The sequence below is a fragment of the Bidens hawaiensis genome, unplaced genomic scaffold (genome assembly GCF_021521415.1).
Source record: "Bidens hawaiensis isolate Kalapana, Puna unplaced genomic scaffold, B.hawaiensis_p1.1 tig00012404_1, whole genome shotgun sequence".
In the NCBI taxonomy this organism is placed as follows: domain Eukaryota; kingdom Viridiplantae; phylum Streptophyta; class Magnoliopsida; order Asterales; family Asteraceae; genus Bidens; species Bidens hawaiensis.
This window is the reverse complement of record NW_027492013.1, coordinates 465,727-472,238: the sequence shown is the minus strand read 5'-3', so window position 1 is coordinate 472,238 and position 6,512 is coordinate 465,727.

The following is a 6,512-nucleotide window of genomic DNA, read 5'->3' as shown; positions in this document are numbered from 1 at the left end:
TGTTTCAAAACTAAAGTTTAAACCGTAAAAATTCGTTTTTGGTTCGTTTAACTCCTTTCTTGGACCAAGATCCCTTGTATAACCTGTATACATCACTTGATCAAGCAAGAATCGGTTTTCATCTTTGAAACCTCATTTTCTTGCAAATAAACTCAAGAAACGAAGATGGAAACGTAAATAACTCGACTTTTTACCTCGGTTTTCTTGCTAAAATCTCGGTTTTTGAGTGATAATGTGGAGAGGAAGAAGGATAATGCCATGGTTGTGTTTAAAAAAAACAACAAGAGCTTGGGGTAGAACCCCTTTGGTCCGATCGGATTATGAGGGGGGTGGGGTGGGACCCACCTCTCCATTCTTAGCCACCCATTTAGATTTCGGCAATCTGGATAATGTTTTGGATAATCTGGTTCATTTCGTTTTTCGGTTAAATGTTTAATTCGGCTTAAAACGAGGCTAAAACGGTCGTTTTCGGCTTAAAAATGAAATTTATATAAAACCACTTTAAAAACTTTAAAAAACTTAAACCATGACATTTATTAACTTAAAACATCATATTATTAATAATTGCGCATCTTTTTCGGCTTGATCGATCGTCTCTTGCTTGGTTTGGTATTAAATGTTTCGTTTAACGTACCGACGTACCATTAAATCGAAAATTCTTTTTCTGTGCTTTAATTCACTTATCCCGAAGCTTTAACACTTCATAAACATCACTAAATATTATATATATCGTCTATAATTGAACCCTCGATTCGTTCGGGTTTTAATAACTGTCGATCGATTAATCGCATATTCAATACGATGAATTATATATTCACGTGCAATCAATACAGTGAACCATGTATTCTCGTATAATTACTATGGTAATTCATGTACCCGACATTAAATATAACGTAACTATTGTCTACCGGTTAGGGTATACCTGGTTTAGTCGGAATCGTTACAGTTCTTCCAAAAACCCATAAACCTTGTATGTATTGTTATCAGATTGTTGTAGCCTCAAATGTGAATGACATCCTGTTCAAACAGACGACCTGGAACGACGTTGTTTGGTAGGATCTGAAGCCTCACAATCAATCAAGGTGTCCACTTTTTATAAGTTTTATGACCTTCTTTCGAACAAACAAAGTATTTTAACGTAATCAAACCATGTTTGGTTGCTTGTGTAGTCCTCCTAACAGTGAAACCGCCAAGTTTGGCATATTCACGATAGAATGCAAGGCATTGATCAACGGTTTGAAATTTCATATCCATCTGTGTCCTTTTAGAAAGTGAAACATCTGGTATGTAGTACTTCTTACCAGTTCTCGGGGATGTCTGAACTATACCAGCATCATAGTCTGTTTGTCAACTAAAAATATGACATAAAATAATGTGTGTTTGAAATAAAATTAAACATAAATAAAACAACAATGAAATAAACAAACTGTACATTAGGTCTTAAAGGCCTGACAGGTCTTACGCAAACTTCAAACATTAATTTTAACAAAACAACACTTAATTTGATGGAACATACACATACGCATCGTATGACAAAACAAAGAGCAGATAAAAACTTCAAATCACTAAGGAAGACTCATTCACTAAATATAAACCACATAAATCATCACCGAATTTAATAGAAAAACAACACATAAACAATAAATAAAACCAACATTTAAACAATAAGTACAAACAAAACGTAAGCAAAGATAATACATTTGATGACAACATTCACTAATAGTACGGATGATAAGAAAACTAAACAAATACTATGTATAACGTATCATGGTGTAAGTTATAAACTAAACCAGCACACCAAAAACCATTAGAAACAAAGTATGTAAAAGATAAATTCCTACCGAATCCTGTTTGTTCGTCCAAAGCTGGGTTGTTTTCAGTGTCATCATCATCATGCGCATCATTGTTTTGTTGAACATCTATGATACGTGTGAAGTTGCTAACAACATTAATGATCGACACACACAATAAGATAACAAAAAGTTAATAAACATGCATGGATACCTGGAATCGGATCGTCCATTGTGCTAAGAACGAAATGCAATTGACGATCGTGGAAAAAAAGCAACAGAATCATGTAGTGAGTGATTCATGAATAATTGGTAGGGTTTATTGTAACTGCTTACTGCCGCATGTTTCATGAAAATAGGAATGGGTTGGACTTTGATTTTGTTAATTACAATAATACCCTTTTCTATTTATTTATTAATTTCTATTTGGTGACATGTAATTGGTTCTTACCATTCTAAAAAAACATATTTCTCATTTGATCATGCCTTCTATTATAGATATATGAAGTTAGTTATTAGATAAACATTAAATTTCATTTTGTAAGTATGAGGCTAATATTAAAATAAAATTTAAGTAATAATATTTTGTTTTGTAACTTGCTAATAGTAATTAATAGTTATCAAAACAATAGTTATTTATTTGCCTAATATGCCCTTTTAATTAATAATTAAATTAATATAAAGAAAAATTACGATTGGTTGTAATGACTTCTTGCACTAAGAAACACTTTTGTAATGAACCTAATCATATATATAGTATTGTTAGATGCCGTTACTGATTTTATTTGAGAAAAAACAAAAAATAATTAATAGGCCATAGTTACACGAAAATGGCTGCATACAACCAATATTTTCATGTGGTCGGGTACCTTTTAGCCATGGTTTTTTGAAATGTATGTGGCTGAAACCTAATTTTTTGTGACCAGATAACAAAGGAGGCCACTTACAATACATTCATGTGGTTGTTGGTACTTTTTAGCCATAATTATTTGGACAACATGCTTGATTACAACTATCCTTTAGTCACCATGTTTTGAAATGGATGTGGCAAAAACATAATTTTTTTGTGACTATAGAACAGAAATGACCACACTTATAATAAATTCATGTGGCGAAAAGTTCCGTTTAGCAACACTTATTGGTATAAAATGGATTATTTCAACAACACTTTGACGTGAGGTCGAAGACTCACTCAAAAATAAACTAAATACTACTAAATAGATAGCAGTAAGTGGGTATCGAACACGAGGAGTTTGTGAAAAATGTGTTAATAAGTAGCTTAATGACTAAACTAATATAAATGTAATTGACACAAAGTAATTTCCAAGTTGGTTTTGATTTGATTTTGTGAACTAAAATAAACTAAACGAAAGTTATAAACGATTGATTAAACAAGCATTCCTCTTGGAGTTTGGATTATTACGCAACACTCTTGTTAAAGTTCAATGGATAAATCACAATATCTTGATTTTGTGTAAATGTAATTGTTTGTGATTAATCAAGAACTAAGTATTCGGGTTCCTAGAACGTGAGGTTGTTACTTGGTAATCAATCAATATATTTCTAGCCTAGTTCCTTCTACTAAATCTCAATTGTCAACGACACCAAGAACGCATAGAATGAAACTAGGTTTAAGCACTATGGACAAGTTACAAACAATCAAATAAACATCATGATTATACTAACATAAACAATTAGATAATCAATCCAAGTGCAAGAACAATAAGCAAAGAGTGTTTTGTAAATAACCTTACATCCAAGAGAAATACCAAAGAAACTAGCCACTCATGGCTTGAAAGATCATTCTTACATCAAAGTCTTGTTTATAGCAATTCAAAACATAAACAAATGAATACAAACACCCAAAATATTGTTTTTCTCTTCAAAAATCGCCCTTGGCCGTCTCCAAGTGAAAAGGTAGGTGAAAAGGCACCCCAAAACTGCTTAATAAAAGACATGCAAGTGGCCCTACGCCTCGGACCGTTTCTTATTTTCTTCGTACTTTTCTCGTTTTAGCTCTGATTTCTTCACCGTTTCACCCGTGTTCTTGTAACGTCATTCTCTAGCTCCTCAAACCTGCAATCACACGAATAACCGTAGTCAACTAATTCTACGAAATTAACTTAATCCCGCAAGTATATTTATATCTTTTAATTCATTTAGTTGCTTCCCTATGGGTCACTCGTCACATCCCCACACTTAACAGTTGCTTGCCCCCAAGCAACACTTCAAACCACAATTGCTTTCAAAACACAACCACCAAACAAACCACAAGCCCGGCTCAGTCAAGGTCCCCAATCATACCCTATTCCCTCATTATTAGAGGTTTGCATTAGTATACTTGATATTATATTTAAAACATAGAATTCTAGTCAACCTTAACATGCTTTCGGTTTTTGCTCACACATACTCATTAACTCTCTTATCGGTGATCGTTCCATATATTTCAATAATACTCAATTTTCCTTGCATACGCTTGTACCACCATCAAATCTCCACCTATTCATGCTTTAACACAAATGCAAATCAAAAGGTCTTAAAACGGGTTGTAATGGGGCTATGTGTAAAGGTATGGAATGGGAATATTGAAAGTGGCTCACGTGATCCGATCTGGCTTGTTACATCAAAACTAAATAAACAATAAAATACACTACTATATACCAACAACTTGTATCACAAACTCGATACACATTACTTTGGATATTGAATTAACTTTTTCTGTCTTTTCTTTTTTTTCTTTTTCTCTTTTTTCTCTCTCTTTTTTTTAAATAACCTTACACACATGCATGAAAATACTACTCTCTATTGATTAATAACAAAACAACTACAATTACAAAGAAAAACCTACAAAGCCGGTTCGTCTCACAACATCATCGGGGTTGATTGAATGAAAAGAATAAGTCCAATAAAGTTTTCTAAGGGAACCAACCCCCCGCCCCTCTCATTGCCCACGCTCATATGTGTAATGTATGAGGCCCAACCCCCAAAACCCACACTCACGCTCCTTCAGACGAGGCTTTAACCTAATTTCCTCTATCACTTTTGCACTTATGCCAAGCTAAGGTCTCGAAATGCATTGACAGCACAAATTCTAACGGAGAATATCCATTCCATCACCGCTCTTCGTTTTCCCAATACTCAAGTGACAAGGACATGTTATGTGATTTTTCATACCGAAAGCATGCTAACCTTGCCTAGAATACTTCTCAACCTCATTTTTAAAACAACTAAGCAAACTTGACTTTGAGGGAATTATGACCATGAAAGGGGACCAAAACTTTACCCCGCCATATTACCACTTTCCGGTGTTTTTTTTTTCAATTTTCTGTTTTTTTTATTTTTAATTTTTTAACGAAAAATTTCCCCATCCCCACACTTGGGATACAGTGTCCCCAATGTAGGGTTTTGAGAAACTAAAAACACAACAAAAACACCACCTCTTTCCGACCCACAACACTAATTCAAATGTTTCATCCTCCTCCCTTCCACCCAATTACGAAAACCGAAACACAAAATAAACAACTATACAAATAATATACAAAACACATGCACCTGACATGACGAAGTCCTCATCAATATTAGGGTGGCTGTGGCGGCCCGAAGATGGAGGTCATGAAGTCCGAAAATTCACCAAAGTTGAATGCTCCACCTCCCCCGCTACTACCTTTTCCTGATGATGGTGGTGGTGGCGCCATTGACTGCATCGGGTCCACCCACATGGTGATGCAATGGTGGTTCAGGATAGCGCACTGAACCGTCATATGGTGGGAGAGATGTGTAATCCACACTTGGTGGATCTAGAACAACCAGTTCACCGGCATGCCACTGATCATGCATTCTTCTATTTCTGTCATCCAAATAACGCGTGTTCATGTTATTTTCTCGCCCATAGGCTTTGGCACGGCTCCACATCTCTAACCGGTCATGCCTCTCCTTTTCAGCTCGTTCATGGTAGGACCCCATAAAAGTTTGGTGGTCAAATAAGGCCCGAGACTCCTTCGACCAATTATCAAAAGTGGAAGGCCGATGCCTCTCCACCACCTCGTTAATCGAGCCCAGATGGGCCCAATTTTCCCCATATGAAGCATATCCGATGAATAATCCCAACCCCCTTGTTGGGATCCACTACCACCAGCAGTATCCATATCCTTCGTATCACTTGGTTCCTCAATCTCTTCCTCCAACGCCTCACTTGTCTCTGGTTCAATATCTTCCCTCAATACTCTCCATCCCACGTTCTCGTTCTTTAACTGATGGTACCTTTCATCCTTCGTATATTTCCAGCCTGGACCCAAATCGTCCAACTTATGCTCCTTGAAATTCTTTGTTATTTCAACCGCATCATCTTGAATAACCCCATGATGCTTTAACAGGGCTGTAAGCAATCGACAATGGGGAATTAACTTTCTTTTATTGCTTTCCCGACTGATCCATATGTTCATCATAACCAAATAACGAAAGGAAATGAGTGGGCCTCCGTTCATCAAAGCATATAGAATAGGAATATCGCTATTCCTGACTATTGAAATATCTCCCTTCCGTGGCACAACATTAGATAAACAATTTGTCATTAATAACCTTGCCTCAATCTTCAAGTCTCTTCTTCTTATACTCGCACTCAAACCCCGACCCCCCTTCAACACTTTCGATAGCATATTATGCCATTGGGGATGCTTGTCTGGACTATCATACAAATCCTTAACTGAGGGGTACACATACAAA